The 17,390-nt window shown below is 45.6% G+C and overlaps 1 protein-coding gene across 7 annotated transcripts in view; it reads right to left on the minus strand.

Annotated features, from left to right (window-relative positions):
• Positions 1-17,390, minus strand: part of SEMA5A (semaphorin 5A) — a 466,271-nt gene that overhangs the window by 390,554 nt on the left and 58,327 nt on the right. The window lies entirely within an intron of this gene.

Below are 17,390 nucleotides of genomic sequence, written 5' to 3' on the forward strand. Positions count from 1 at the left end.
AAAGCCTTTAAATACTGGAAAAATCATGAGAGATAAAGCAGGTATGAATAAAAAGCTGTGATTGTTGAGAGAAGGAAACGCCGTCCAGTGAGAATTCCGGCTCCTCAAGGTTGACTCCCAGAAGATCAGGTGCTGTGTACAGAGGTTTCTTTGCACTAAGTCGGAGATTCTGGATTTAGGCCACTCCGGCCCATCAGGCTGAGGCCAAGCTAGAAGGTGACACAACAGCAGGGCTGAGCCCACGGGCAAGGTTAAACCAAAATGTCCGCCCATAAAGAAGTTCAGGGGCGAGAGCCAGACCCACGGGGTCACGGGCTGCGGCAGACACGAATCAAAGACAAGGACGGACCTGCCCACCAGGAAACAGGAGTCAGACGCGGGAGTGTTAGCTGAGTCCGAGAAGCACATTAACTTTTTCTTTTTAAGGACATTCTGGTATTTCATCTGAAAGCGCCTCTGTTTAAAAGAATTCTCCACTATGGCCAACTAATCTTCGACGAAGCAGGAAAGAATGTCCAATGGAAAAAAGACAGCCTCTTCAATAAATGGTGCTGGGAAAACTGCACAGCCACATGCAGAAAAATGAAATTGGACCATTTCTTACACCACACACAAAAATAGACTCAAAATGGATGAAGGACCTCAATGTGAGAAAGGAATCCATCAAAATCCTTGAGGAGAACACAGGCAGCAACCTCTTCGACCTCAGCCGCAGCAACATCTTCCTAGGAACATCGCCAAAGGCAAGGGAAGCAAGGGCAAAAATGAACTATTGGGATTTCATCAAGATCAAAAGCTTTTGCACAGCAAAGGAAACAGTTAACAAAACCAAAAGACAACTGACAGAATGGGAGAAGATATTTGCAAATGACATATCAGATAAAAGACTAGTGTCCAAAATCTATAAAGAACTTAGCAAACTCAACACCCAAAGAACAAATAATCCAATCAAGAAATAGGCAGAGGACATGAACAGACATTTCTGCAAAGAAGACATCCAGATGGCCAACAGACACATGAAAAAGTGCTCCATATCACTCGGCATCAGGGAAATACAAATCAAAACCACAATGAGATATCACCTCACACCAGTCAGAATGGCTAAAATCAACAAGTCAGGAAATGACAGATGCTGGCGAGGATGCGGAGAAAGGGGAACCCTCCTACACTGTTGGTGGGAATGCAAGCTGGTGCAGCCACTCTGGAAAACAGCATGGAGGTTCCTCAAAATGTTGAAAATAGAACTGCCCTATGACCCAGCAATTGCACTACTGGGTATTTACCCTAAAGATACAAACGTAGTGATCCGAAGGGGCACGTACACCCGAATGTTTATAGCAGCAATGTCCACAATAGCCAAACTATGCAAAGAACCCAGATGTCCATCAACAGATGAATGGATAAAGAAGAGGTGGTATATATACACAATGGAATACTATTCTATGCAGCCATCAAAAGAAATGAAATCTTGCCATTTGCGACAACGTAGATGGAACTAGAGCGTATCATGCTTAGCGAAATAAGTCAAGCAGGGAAAGACAACTATCATATGATCTCCCTGATATGAGGAAGTGGTGATGCAACATGGGGGCTTAAGTGGGTAGGAGAAGAATAAATGAAACAAGATGGGATTGGGAGGGAGACAAACCATAAGTGACTCTTAACCTCACAAAACAAACTGAGGGTTGCTGGGGAGAGGGGTGTTGGGAGAAGGGGGTGGGATTATGGACATTGGGGAGGGTATGTGCTTTGGTGAGTGCTGTTAAGTGTGTAAACCTGGCGATTCACAGACCTGTACCCCTGGGGATAAAAATATATGTTTATAATAAAAAATAAAAAATAAAAAAAAAGAATTCTCCACTTACTAAGTAATCAGGAAAGGAATATCCACCATGTGCAAGACACTTTGGAATGAGTCATCTGCTACCTCCAAGTTCACTGGGATCAGCCTTCTAAGTCAGAGCCGTTTGCACCCTCAGGGCGGAAGGGCCTGCCTTCCCGTCGTGCTCCATTCTGGCCAGCTCTGCCCAGGCCACTGGGTTTGGAATCATGACCAGGCTTTCCCTGCTCCGGGCTTTCACATACTGGAATGCTCCCTCCTCCTTGTGTGGTTTGTGCTTCCTCATTCTCCGCGGTTACTTGAAACATCACCTCCTCAGAGGGGAGCTTGTGGACAGCCCCGGCACCATCTTCCCCACACACATGGGCTCCACAGCCCTTATCTCAAGGTTAAGGATATATTCAAGCTTCATTTCCTTATTTGTTTCCCATTTCCCCAACTAGGCTTTAAAAAAGAAAGGGACACACACATCTCCCTCATCAAGACATCCCCAGTGTCTGTCTCCTAGCCGACTCCCTGTGAACCCGTCCTCCAGGAAAACATCTCAGACCATGACACACACACACACACAATGCATTTTGATGAAAAATGCAGGTTTCAAAATAACATTTCTTTGAAAAAAATAAACCACATTTCTTTTCTATTTCATGATACTCAAAAATTGTTTTAGAAGTATGCAAGAAATAATTCACCTGCACAGTATCAAATGATTTTATTCAGATTCTAACATGTCCTGAGCAAAAAAGTAACTAAGAACCCAAAAATAGAAAATGGGGTTAATGTGACAATTACTGGATTATTTTATTTTGTTTTTTGTTTGACTGGAAGATCCTCCATAGCAAGATAAAGGGTCTCATTGATATTTATGTCATTGGTGCCCTGCAAAGCGCCTGGCAATTAAGAGGACCTCATTTAACGAGTGTTCAATTAGAATTTTTTTTTTAATTTGAAACTAATACATGAGAGCTGTGATTAAAAGTATAGGATTATAGGAAGTGAAAAAAACTTTCCTTCCATCCCCTAAAATGATTCATTTTACAGAGGTAGCCGATAAGGACAAGATGATATATATTCTTTGATTTTTTTTTCTATGCATTTTTTACCAAAAACTCACACACCAAGGGACTACAGATGCTGCTTCATAACTCCCTCTGTGCACCCAATATACTGTAGATATGTTTATATATCTTCAAATGTAGATATACTTCCAATTTTTTTTAAGATTTTTTAAAATTTTATTTATTTGACAGAGAGAGAGATCACAAATAGGCACAAAGACAGGCAGAGAGAGGGGGAAGCAGGCTCCCTGCTGAGCAGAGAGCCCGATGCGGGGCTCGATCCCAGGATCCCGAGATCATGACCTGAGCCGAAGGCAGAGGCTTTAACCCACTGAGCCACCCAGGCGCCCCCTGCTCCCTTATTTCTAAAGGCCATATGCTACTCCACATTTTATTTAACCACATCCCTTCCTGTGGGCACTTAGGTTTTTTCCACTATTAAAAATAAGAAAGCAATGAACATCATCTACGATTGCCCAATTAGGGAGGCATAAACACAGGATCGATTCCTAGAAGTAGAGCCACCAGGTTCAGTGATGAACTTAAGCCACCCAATGGCTGTTATATTCACATAAACCCTTGCACACACTGGGGATATCTTTTTTTTTTAAATCTTTGCCAATGTGACAGGTGAAAATCAGCTGACAGTTCAAATTGCGTTAACGGTGGGGGTACCTGGGCGGCATAGCCCTTAAGTGTCTGACTCATAGACTTGGCTCAGATCTGTTCCTGGGGGTCGTGAGACGGAGCCCCGCGTGGGGCTCTGCGCTCAGCGTGGGGTCGGCCTGCGACTCTCTCCCTCTGCCCCTCCGCTCACGCTCGCTCTCTCTGAAACAGATCAGTAAATCTTCAAAAAAATTACCTTCCTCGTGAGTGAGGCTAAACGGCTTTTCCCAGCGTTAGCTGCCTTCTGCTGTTCTTCGCTAAGTCAGGAAGAGCCTCGGAAGCATCCGGGCAGGCACGACGCTGAGCGCCCGAGCAGGAGGCTGGGAGGCGCCGAGCCCGCGAGCAGGACGCCCGGGGCCCGCGAGCAGGACGCCCGGGGCCCGCGTCCAGGCACACCCAGCCCGGACCGCCCAGACCTCCGCCTCTCCGGCCCATCCGGCCCAGCTCCTCCCCAACCCTAGCCCCAGGCTGCTGCACCACGGGCTTTCCTCCTCTGTCATGCGCGGCCGTCGTCTCAGCGGCCATCGCCCTCCGCTCTTCGCCACCGCAGCCTTTAACAGAGCAAGTAACAATGCGGGCATCAGGAGAAGACGCAGCGTCTCCTCCGAGCGGTGCGAGGTGCGGGCGGCGCGGGCGGCACGGAGCAGAGGGAGCGGGACAGGCTCAGGGGTAGCGGCCGCCTCTGCCGCGGGGCGCGGTGAGAGCGGCACACGGGCCCCCATTCCTGAGCCTCGAGCCGCCCCGCGGCGACGCGGGGCATCGGGGAACCGCGGCACCGGGCTCCGCACCTCCGCGCCACGCGGCGCGCGCACGTGCTTATTACCCGCAACACGAAGCCACAGCACGGGAGCCATCCAGTCCCTCTTCAAGCCCTCACTGCACAGCAGACCCCCGAACGACAGGAGTAACTGCTCTCCGGCCCCACTGGGAAGCACGACGACAATCTCTTCATCAGGAGGGGCCCCGCTTGCGGCGTCACCCAGGGGACCCGCAGGGGCGCGAAGAGGGCGCTGCCGACGCAAGGCAATGCGCATGCGCCTCACTCCGCCCCGCCCCGCCCGAGGGCTGACGTGGCGCCGCGCAGAGCTGGTCTCCCAAAATACCTCTTGAGTAAAGGAGTGACTGATGTGGCCACCAGGAAGCTCTCAAGAATCGTTCTTTTTTTCCTCTCTCTTAGAATCTGTTTCGACCATGGGTTCCCCACCATAGCGCTACAGACATCTGGAGTTTGAGAATTCTCTGGGGCAGAGCGGCCATCGCGTGCATGAGATGCTGCTCGGCAGCGCCCCTGTCCTCTAAGCACGGAACTGCACGAGCACACGCCGTCCCAGCAAGCTGTGACAACCACAACTGAATCAGACATTACAAAAGGAGTCCACGCCCCCCCCCCTTCAGAACGCCGGGTGTGGACTATGGGAAAACAACCAGATATATTTGCTTATTAAAAAAATAATAATAATACAATGCTGATTATTGCTTAATTTTTACTATATTCCCTATTCTAAAGCTCTTTTTGAAAGCTGAGCCAATGATATAAGCTATAAGGTCGCAAAATAAGTCATTAGGGCTATTTACAAGGGATTGGAGAGTATTAACTGCCTGGGGCAAATCCGTCATTAGCTGCTGCTGATCTGGAGGGGGACCCAGCATTAATAATTCAATAAAGGAAAGGCTGCAGGCAATAAAACCTTAGGGTTATTTATTTAGCCAATTAGATTTGGTTTTGGTGGCAACCCTGCTTCTGTGAGTATGAATAAGCCGTGTGTATTCTTCAATTAATCAGGGAAATTGTACATCGCAAATCTGTTCCTATTGCTTTGAGTTGCAAGATGTGAGTCTCAAGTGGTCCTCCAGCCTTCGGAGGAGGAGAAACCAGCTCACAAGCAGGGCACACTGATGATGTAACGACCCCTCCCATGAAACAGAGAGTCCAGTGGCAAGGGTGTCAGGTGCGTCAGCCCTCCGCACCTTCCTAGCCTTCCATCCTCAATCCAAGGCAAGACAGAATGAATCGCACCGGGGAAAATTTCGACCCGCTGACCCGGGCACAGGCACAGTTCATTACTGTGTAGAGATGAACCATCCTAACCACTAAGAGGCTGAAAAATGCCATATGAGATATACATCTGGTATAATACATGCCAGATGATTCCTGTGTACACTTTGCACACAGATTTCTGTTTAAACTGTTAGAGACTTTTTCTTTTCTTTTCTTTTCTTTCAAGTCAGTTACAACCAGAGTGTTTCCATTTGTACTGCACATTTCACTTCTTCTTCCCTTTCTCTCTCTCCCTGACCTTTCTTTTGGTTCCACTCATTTGTTTAGAGACCAGACTGAATCACAACAGAGGTGCCTGCAGGCTCTGAGTTTCCAGAAGGCCGGATGTCCACAGAGATCAGGGGCTGGCTCACCGAAAGGCCACAGACAAGGCTCCAATGAGGAGGTGACTTTTTCCACGGACTCGTCCTCCCATCTAAACAGAGCACAGCCCTGCACAGCCCCCACCACCCCACACCCCAGTCGGGATCCTAATGCATAGACAACATCTATTTTTCAGCCTCCCTGGGGACAAGGGTCAATCAAATGGCCCTTTTGAAGGCACAAAATGGAAATCACATCTCCAAACCATTCTGTTTCACCGAAATTGAACCAATGGTTCTGTAAACAAAACAGTCTCTGCTCCTCATGAAATTTCACTGACCCTCAAAATTACCGTTGTCAACCCAAACATATTTTTCTCTGGTCCTTGAATGTGCTATGGCTGTGATCGCCAAGGCCAGCGGCACACACAGGGAGGTAGAGAGGTCAAGGGCTGTTGACCTGAGGCTGAACACAGCTTCACATTCCCCCCACCACGGTCATGGACAGACCCCCGACTCCAGAAGGTCCAGACCATCTTGCCATCTTTTCACATGTGGCACCTGGGAAGAATATCCTTCTAATATCCTAGTAAGGCAGAAAAGCGGCTTCCTAGAACAGAACTCAGGGCAAGTAAACTGTGATTGAGGAAAGGAAGGGCAGTCAAGAGCACAAGACACGACCTGAAGTGGGCATCCCCAGAGGGAGGCATTCTGGATGAGAGGGAGGAGAGGAAAAACGGCCCGTCGTGGGCATCCATTAACAAGCAACATGGGGGCACCTGGGTGGCTCAGGGGGTTAGGCCTCTGCCTTCGGCTCAAGTCGTCATCTCAGGGTCCTGGGATCAAGTCCCACATCGGGCTCTCTGCTCTGCAGGGAGCCTGCTTCCTCCTCTCTCTGCCTGCCTCTCTGCCTACTTGTGATCTCTGTCTGATAAATAAAATCTTTAAAAAAAAAAAAAACCAAAAACCACAAGCGACATGGATATGGGTCACTGGAAGCACATGGGGTATCCAGTGCATGCTGGTCAATGTCTCATAACCAGATTTCCGGAGAGCCTAATTCCGTGCTACAAGAAGATGCCCCTGAACGGAGGTGGGAAGAGGTGCACAACACTGGTGGGGCCCTGAGACCCATTTCCCTTGTTTGGGGTTTTGCTCTGCAAGGTGCTTCATCTGGGCTTCAGCACAGGGGTCTCGAATAATCCTTTATTCTAGGAAATTCAAGGGAGCCTCTTTCCTTTATCTGTCTACATCTGCCTTTATAAAATTCTTAGGAATTGAAAAATTCATGAAGAGCACATATTAATTTAAATCCCAACTTCAAAGGACCGTTTGTCATTTTTCCTGTTGTGACCCTATTGTGGTTAAATATTGCATGAAATTATTATGCCCCTAATTGGGAGTCAGAAGCACTTCAGAGAATGGCCTTGATTGACAAAGGCAGTACACCCTCTCCTTCGGGACTCCTCGGCCTCCCCCCACCTGTCCCTCCATGCTCCCCTTCTCTCTCCTGTCCCCTCCCCAGTTGGCTCTCGCTCCCGGCTCCCCCTTCTTGTCCTCCCCACTCCATCTCTCTCAGGCTCCTCTCTCAACTTCTCAGGAAGGCAAAGTTCCCAACTCTTATCTTCATGAACTACCTAGAAACCCGGGCCCTGGTTGCCAGGCATATTTAAAGGAGTGACTTGCCAGATGACAGAGCCAACAGGAAGAAATAAATGAATGAAATCACCGCCAAATACCATCCATAACAAAAGACTGAACCAAGCTCTGAGTGCCAAAGTATAGAGTATCCTTACAGACGTAATAGTATGTATCAAAACAAGTCCCCCAGGACAAAAAGGGTATGATAATTTACACAGGTGAGTAAATTAGTAACCACTCACATAAAGGTAGCCGGATTGCTGCAGTAAGAATTGCAGTGTCATTTCTCTTTACGTCCTGGTGTCCCTTACCCTGGCGTGCACTAACCAAGCCCTTAAATTACATTCTTCTGTATCGAAAGGTTCAGAAGAGAAAAGCAAAGCAGACCCAATGACTACAAAGCTTCAGTTACAAAATGAGTGCAGTTAAAAAAAAAAAAAAAAAAAAAAACATTCAAAGACTTGGGGGAGGGAAAAAAGCAGCTGTGGAGGAATCAAAGAATAAAAACCTATCGAAGATACAGATAATGTCAAAGGCAATTATGGCTTTCTGTTGACACAGACCGCACTGCCAGTGTGAGCAGGAACAGATAGGAAGTAACAGGACTTGACATGTGACAGCCCCTGGGAGCCGATTCATTTATTCACAAAATCATTCTCTGCAAGGCGGGGGGCCCAGGAAGGACCGAACCCATATTCTGGCACCTGAGAATCATAAGGAAAGGAGAGAAAGAACGGGTTCCATTGAACAAGTGAAAATGGGAAGGAAGCGGTGCTTATTCACAGTTTTTTGGAAAAAAAAAGAAACAGATTTGCAACTTGAAACCATCAAATGCAGGCAATTTCATAAAAAAACTTTCTCCCAAAGATTAAGGCAAAGCATGTGCTCCATGCTCCTCTGTTCAATAAAACAGAAAGCCATGTTTGTGGTTTTTCTAATTATTTGGCAAATATGTCAACAATAATTATCCCTTAATATCATTTCACTGGCCTCCCACAGTCAGGAAAATATAAAAAATTCTTTACGTGATCTCCGTGTTAATAACACACTGCTTCTAAGCATATCATCAGGAGGTTGTAAGCAAATGGTTGGCGGACACAGTCAACACCCACTGTCTTGGAAGTTAATGATACTAAACAAAAACACTGAAAGAACTGTCATTAAAGGTCGCGCTTTAATAACACCGCAGGAGAATTATTTAACATCTTAAGCAAAGGACTAGAAACACATCAGTAGACTTTATGGTATCACATTTAAAATGATCACACTGATTTTTATATATTGGTATATTTCTTGCTAGAAGTTCATTTATTCACAGTTATGTGTTCTTTGGATCATTCATATAGTTAATTATTGCTCTGGCCTAAATGTTTGCGTCCTCTCCTCATCAAATTCATTTGTTGGAGCCTAACCCCCAGGGTGATGGTGTTGAGAGGTAGGGCCTTTGGACGGGAGCCCTCAGGAGTGGGATTAGCCCATATAGAAAAGGTTCTTGTGTGATCGCTCAGCCTCCGTCTGCCATTTGCGGGAACTGCACGGTTCTGTCTGGTTCCATAACTAGGCTTCTCCCGGACACCAGATCTGCCAGCACCTTAATCTTGGACTTCCCAGGCTCTAGAACTGTGAGCAGTTTCTGTTGTCTATAAGCCAGTGAGCACGGCACGGTGTTTTGTCACAGCAGCCCGAAAGAATGAGGACGATTAGGAAGTCGGCATGACGAAAGCATCGGATGGATACCATGGAATGTCCATTTCAGTTCAACTACCATTTCATTTGACCCAGCTCCCGAGGTGGCTGATTACCTAATGCATCGGCAGTATTAGGGCTCTGGGGAGCCCATGCTGCAGGGTCCCTAGAGTGTGGGTCATCATCTCCTCCGCCCCCTACCCTCCATCACACGTGCATCTCCAGAGGCAGTGTGGTTTGTGCTCACCAGAAAACCAGGGGTAGGGTTGCCAGATTTAGCAAAGAAAAACACAGGATGTGCAACTGAATTTGAATTGCAGATAAACAGCACAGAGCTCTTAAGGTTAAATGTAAATTTCAGATAAACAGTGGATACTTCTGGGCAACGGGGTAAGTACAGGACAGATTCATCCTGACACAATTATGCACTGTTTATCTGAAGTTTAAATTCAAATGGGCCCTGCATATTTTATCTGGCAACCTCAGCCTGAGGAATCTGTGTGAACCCTTGTATAATCCAGGGTCCAGATCAAGGGTGGGGCCGAGATGCCCTCGGGGCGCGTGGACCTGGCTCCTCTTCCCACCTGCCGGGCCAACAGGACAAAGGAGGGTCGCGTTTAAAAGAAAGGGGTGAGGCATCTGGATGGCGCAGCTGGTAAAGCATCTGCCTCCGGGGCTCAAGTCCTGATCCTGGAGCCCTGGGATCTGCCCGGCTAGGGCTCCCTACTGGGCAGGGACCCTGCTTCTCCCTCTCCCCCTGCTCCTCCCTCTGCACTTGAACTTGAGCTGACTCTCTCTTATTGTTATTTGCTTATAAATAAATAACATCCTTAAAAAAAATATAAAAGAAAGTGTTCAAGGAAGTTCTGGAAGACATGGAGAAATTTCCACGTGGACCAGAAATCCTGAGGAATCCTTGAAAGACAGGAAGGAAATCCGCTCATCTACACAGAGGAAAGAAACCACAGCTTCAAATACAAACGAAAAAGATTGCTGGGAAACACGGCGGTGCCTTCAGAGCTGCTCCAAGTTCAGAAGCAACAATGCAATGAGAAAGAAAAGTAAAATCCATGGGATTACCTGGGAAGCCCTGTCCAGAACCACCAGACAAGGCTGCTTGCTGCCCCCACCCTGGGTAAAGCAGCCGGAGCACCTTCTCCCCAGAGGGCACCATCAACATAAGGACGGGGGCAGAAAAAGCCAGGGGAGCCCTAAATGACTGCTAACACCCAGGAGGCACCAGAAGAGGACCCGCGTGTGCCCACTCCACCCATTTCAATCACTGAACTCCAGCCACGAAAAAGCCAGAGTACAGCCACAGGTAAGCGACTATAGCTCTGGGGCACCTGGATGCCTGGGTGGCTCTGTGGGTTAAATAGCTCTGGGGCACCTGGACGCCTGGGTAGCTCTGTGGGTTAAGTGTCTGCCTTCAGCTCAGATCATGATCCCAGCGTCCTGGGATCGAGTCCCCATGGGGCTCCCTGCTTGTCGGGAAGTCTGCTTCTCCCCCTTCCCCCCACCCCCCGCCTGCTGCTCTGCCTACTTGTGCTCTCTCTCTCTCTCTCTCTCTGCCAAATACATAAATAAAATCTTTAAAAAGAGAGAGAGAGAGAGAGAGAGAGACGGCAACCTCTCTAAGGCAACCTCAGGACCAAGAACCTCAGGTAAACCAACATCAAGATAAGGAGGCACCACAGAGCTACATGGCTCCTACATTTAGCCTTCGAGGTTTTGTATTCTCGCTGCCATCAGGAATAGAATCGTTACATTGCATCTATCAACCAGTTCTTGCTGGTAAACAGACAACTGTTGACTCTGGCATATTGATTGTGTAACATGACAACCTGACAAAATTCTTATTTCTTCTGATACTTGGAAATGATTAACTTGTGTTTAGGGGCCAAACACATGGATAGATTTTGTATTTTCTTTTCTTTTTTTTTTTTTTTAAAGATTTTATTTATTTATTTGACAGAAAGAGATATCAAAAGTAAGCAGAGAGGTAGGCAGAGAGAGAGGGAGGAAGGAGGCTCCCTGCTGAGCAGGGAGCCCAATGTGGGGCTTGATCCTAGGACCCCGAGATCATGACCTGAGCCGAAGGCAGTGGCTTAACCCACTGAGCCAGTCAGCTGCCCCTGATTTTGTATTTTCATATCTTATCTTCCTTCTCATGCAACTGCATGGCATAACACATCCAGTCCATCACTGGGACAGATATCACTGGGACATCACTGGGTCAGACAGCCTCCTTGTCTTTTTCCCACCTTCAGGGCGAGGAAACAAGCTACCTCCCACATGTTGCTCACGCAGCAATTCGGAAATGCTCCACCAAACGCTCGCCTGGGAGGCTGGCTAACCCCCACCGTGGCTTGAATCACCTGATCCCCCGTGCTCCCTCAGACGAGTCCTATCGCAATGGGTGTCTCCTTCTGCACGTGGACTGAGATGAAATTGGAACAACCACACTCGCAGATGGCAGTAATTTTGTATCTTGCATGGTATGTAAATGACATTTATACAATGACTCAGATGCAAAATGCACTGCCTTTCACAGGTGACTATGCTGTGAAAGCCCGTTTTGGCCCATTATATTGTACTATGACTTTATTCTGCTCTTTGTCTGCAACATTATTCATCGCCACCCTCAGGTTAGGAAAATCAGTGACTCATCTCAGCCCTGCGTCTATCGAATGCCATCATCCATGTAGGGCAGATGCACACACCTGCGTTTGATGTCAAGTTAGATCAGTTCCTAAAGGGTCCCGGTTTCTGCTCTCTACCGTGGTGCTTGTTGTCTCCGGATCACAAGTGTTTATGTCCAATATTTACTTGTTATGTCCTGGATTAAAATTTGCCCACTTGGGGGTCTTTTCTGCAAACAAAAAGATATTTAGGTCTATCTGAAATCCACCATCTGTTTAAAAAAATGTGTAAAAGAATGGGCACCTGGGTAGCTCAGTGGGTTAAAGCCTCTGCCTTTGGATCAGGTCATGGTCCCAGGGTTTTAGGATCAAGCCCCGCATCGGGCTCTCTCCCCAGCAGGGAGCCTGCATCCTCCACTCTCTCTCTGCCTGCGTCTCTGCCTCCTTGTGATATCTGTCTATCAAATGAATAAATAATATCTTTTTAAAAAATCGTTCAAAAGATAATGTTAGAAATCTGTGACATTCCTTCCCAATTAGTCAAATTTTAGTATGAACTATCCTCCTGTGTTCTTTTGCATTTTAACTCAACACAGACTTGTTTGCAAAAATCAATAAAGAAACAAGAGCATTGAATGACACATTGGACCAGACGGACCTCATAGATATATACAGAACATTCCACCCTAAAACAACAGAATACTCACTCTTCTCAAGTGCACATGGAACCTTCTCAAGAATAGACCACATACTGGGTCACAAATCAGGACTCAACCGATACCAAAAGACTGAGATTATTCCCTGCATATTCTCAGATCACAATGCTTTGAAACTGGAGCTCAATCACAAGGAAAAGTTCCGAAGGAACTCAAACACCTGGAAGCTAAAGACCACCTTGCTTAAGAATGCTTGGATCGACCAGGAGATCAAAGAAGAACTGAAACAATTCATGGAAACCAATGAGAATGAAGACACTTCGGTCCAAAACCTATGGGATACAGCAAAGGCGGTCCTGAGGGGGAAATACATCGCCATCCAAGCCTCCCTCAAAAAAATAGAAAAATCCAGAACACAGCAGCTGTCTCTACACCTTAAAGAACTGGAGAATCAATAACAAATCAAACTAACTCCACACATAAGGGAAATAATCAAGATTATTTATAACATATTATATAATATATACATATATATAATAATATTTATAATCAGAGATCAATGAGGTAGAAACCAGAGATACAGTAGAACATATTGATGAAACTAGAAGTTGGTTTTTTGAAAGAATCAATAAGATCGATAAACCACTGGCCACACTAATCCAAAAGAAAAGAGAGAAAGCCCAAATTCATGAAATTATAAATGAAAAGGGAGAGATCACAACTAACATCAAGGAAATAGAAACAGTCATCAGAGGTTATTATCAACAGTTATATGCAAATAAGCTAAGCAACCTAAATGAAATGGATGCATTCCTGGAAAACTATAAACTCCCAAAATTGAACCAGGAAGAAATTGACAACCCGAATAGACTGATATCTAGTAACGAGATGGAAGCAGTGATCAAAAACCTCCCAAAAAACAAGAGCTCAGGACCGGATGGATTCCATGGGGAATTCTACCAAACTTTCAAAGAAGAAATAACACCTATTCTCCTGAAGCTGTTTCAAAAAATTGAAGCAGAAGGAAAACTTCCAGACTCTTTCTACGAAGCCAGCATTTCCCTGATGCCCACATCAAAAAGGAGAATTTCAGACCAATATCACTGATGAATATGGATGCTAAGATTCTCAACAAGATCCTAGCCAACAGGATCCAACAGCACATTAAAAAGATTATCTACCATGACCAGGTGGGATTCATTCCTGGGCTACAAGGATGGTTCAACATTCACAAATCAATCAATGTGATAGAACAAATTAATATGAGAAGAGAGAAGAACCACATGGTCCTCTCAATCGATGTAGAAAAAGCATTTGACAAAATCCAGCATCCGTTCCTGATTAAAATGCTTCAAAGTATAGGGATAGAGGGAACATTCCTGAACTTCATCAAATCTATCTATGAAAGACCCACAGCAAATATCATCCTCAATGGGAAAACGCTCACAACCTTCCTGTTGAGATCAGGAACATGACATGGATGCCCACTCTCAGCATTCTTGTTTAACATAGTATTAAAAGTCCTAGCAACAGCAATCAGACAACAAAGAGAAATAAAAGGTATCCAAATTGGCAATGAAGAAGTCAAACTCTCTCTCTTCACAGATGACATGATTCTTTATATGGAAAACCCAAAAGACTCCACCCCAAACTGCTAGAACTCATACAACAATTCAGCAACATGGCAGGATACCAAGTCAATGTACAGAAATCAGTGGCTTTCTTATACACTAACAATGAAAATACAGAAAGGGAAATTAGAGAATTGATTCCATTTACTATAGCATCAAGAACCATAAGATACCTGGGAATAAACCTAACCAAAGAGGTAAAGGAACTGTACTTGAGGAACTATAGAACACTCCTGAAAGAAATTGAAGAAGACACAAAAAGATGGAAGACCATTCCATGCTCTTGGATCAGAAGAATAAACATTGTTAAAATGTCTATACTGCCTAGAGCAATCTATACTTTAATGCCATTCCGATCAAAATTCCACCGGTATTTTTCAAGAGCTGGAGCAAATAATCCAAAAATTTGTATGAAATCAGAAAAGACCCTTAATCACTAAGGAAATATTGAAAAAGAAAAATAAAACTGGGGGCATCACGTTACCTGATTTCAAGCTTTACTACAAAGCTGTGATCACTAAGACAGCATGGTACTGGCATAAAAACAGACATATAGACCAGCAGAACAGAGTAGAGAGCCCAGATATGGACCCTCAACTCTATGGGCAAATAATCTTCAACAAAACAGGAAAAAATATACAGTGGGAAAAAAGGACAGTCTCTTCAATAAATGGTGCTGGGAAAACTGGACAGCTATATGTAGAAGAATGAAACTCGACCATTCTCTTACACCGTACACAAAGATAAACTCAAAATGGATAAAAGACCTCAACGTGAGACAGGAATCCATCAGAATCCTAGAGGAGAACATAGGCAGTAACCTCTTCGATATCAGCCACAGCAACTTCTTCAAGATATGTCTCCAAAGGCAAAGGAAACAAAAGCGAAGATGAACTTTTGGGACTTCATCAAAATCAAAAGCTTCTGCACAGCAAAGGAAATAGTCAACAAAACAAAGAGGCAACCCACGGAATGGGAGAAGATATTTGCAAATGACAGTACAGACAAAAGATTGATATCCAGGATCTATAAAGAACTCCTCAAACTCAACACACACAAAACAGACAATCATATCAAAAAATGGGCAGAAGATATGAACAGACACTTCTCCAGTGAAGACATACGAACGACTATCAGACACATGAAAAAATGTTCATCATCACTAGCCATCAGGGAGATTCAAATTAAAACTACATTGAGATACCACCTTACACCAGTTAGAATGGCCAAAATTAGCAAGACAGGAAACAACATGTGTTGGAGAGAATGTGGAGAAAGGGGAACCCTCTTACACTGTCAGTGGGAATGAAAGTTGGTGCAGCCACTTTGGAGAACAGTGTGGAGATTCCTCAAGAAATTAGAAATAGAGCTTCCTTATGACCCTGCAATTGCACTCCTGGGTATTTACCCCAAAGATACAGATGTAGTGAAAAGAAGGGCCATCTGTACCCCAATGTTTATAGCAGCAATGGCCACAGTCGCCAAACTGTGTAAAGAACCAAGATGCCCTTCAACGGACGAATGAATGAAAAAGATGTGGTCCATGTACATACACTATGGAGTACTATGCCTCCATTAGGAAGGATGAATCCCCAACTTTTGTAGCAACATGGACGGGACTGGAAGAGATTATGCTGAGCAAAATAAGTCAAGCAGAGAGAGTCAGTTATCGTACGGTTTCACTTATTTGTGGAGCATAACAAATAGCATGGAGGACAAGGGGAGATGGAGAGGAGAAGGGAGTTGGGGGAAATTGGAAGGGGAGATGAGCCATGAGAGACTATGGACTCTGAAAAACAATCTGAGAGTTCTGAAGGGGCAGGGGTGGGAGGTTGGGGGAACCAGGTGGTGGGTATTAGAGAGGGCACAGATTGCATGGAGCACTGGGTGTGGTGCAAAAACAATGAATACTGTTAGGCTGAAAATAAATAAAATAAAACAAAATAAAGTAAAGTTTTTTAAAAAAGCATCTTTAGAAATGTTCATTGTGTATGTGTTTCTGGTTGTTATTTATTTTTCATTTAGCTCCAGTGAGAAACTACTTAACACTTTCATGGTGATCAGCCCACTTTGAACAACCTGAAATCTCAGCCAGGGCTCACACACCATCTTCCTACGGGCTTTCCTGAGGCCCAGACAGGCAGGTGACACATACAGACATGACATCCAAAGACTTGTCTGTCCATCAGCAGCTTTACCCCAACTAGAAAACACTAGATGTGCATGCACAATTAAGTGAACAACAATGGTTTTGCAGGGTAAGCCCTGACATTGAGATCTGAGCGTCCAGCTATCCACCTCCAAGAGAACTATCTCGAATAAAGACACTACTAGCCACACTAGTGGATCAAGATTCAGGCCACCTCCCCCACAGAGGGTCCTTTGTTTCAGAGATCTGAGTGGATTTTGATCACACTTTGGGCCACTCCTCATTTCTCTTAGCCCATTTTTAATTCCTGCTCTTAAACTTCAAATCCACCAATAAAAAGAGAGCCCCTGTGACCTTAGGCGTCCACCCTCAACCCCAGTAAAAGCAGGACCCCCAGGCCCACATGCTCTTTGTCTACCCATGACCTTGCCACATGGCCCCAGGGTGCTGTGTAATTTCCCCTTGTGAGAAATCAACCTCTATTTTTTTTTCAAAGTTTCCTGGTGGTTGTTGCTGAAGGGCAGTTTGCAACCACGATCAGAACCAGAAGGGCCAGTCCGGTCTTGGTTCGGAAAGGGGAGATGTCTGTAGGAAGTTCAGGGGGCCCAGGTGGGTGCCCCCAGGCAATGCTGATAGCATTGCAGCATGACCATCAAAAGGCTGGGACCTGCACAAAACAGGTTTCCTGTAGTTCAAAGGAATATGGTTGGGGAAAAAACCCAAAATGTTAGTTTTTTCCATAAAACTTGTCCCAGACATCTTACAAAATGGCAGGTGCTAGGCTCCGTCCAGGATATAAGAGTTTCTTTAATTGTAATTAAAACTGTGCAAAAAGGAACTCAACCCCCAGCCTTTCACAAAATGTATGCCTGCACTGGCCCTCGTAGGCCTTGAGACAGGCCCAATGTCAGGTGAGACGGTGGGTAGTGGAGAAGACACCACGGGGAAGAGAGCCAGGGGGCTGCAGGTGCTGTGGTGAATTCATTTTGCCACCACTGGATGGAATGTGCTGGGTACTGGAGATTACACTGCGAATGTGTCTGATCCATCACCCAACTGG

This window comes from Mustela lutreola, chromosome 5 (assembly GCF_030435805.1).
Source record: "Mustela lutreola isolate mMusLut2 chromosome 5, mMusLut2.pri, whole genome shotgun sequence".
Lineage (NCBI taxonomy): Eukaryota > Metazoa > Chordata > Mammalia > Carnivora > Mustelidae > Mustela > Mustela lutreola.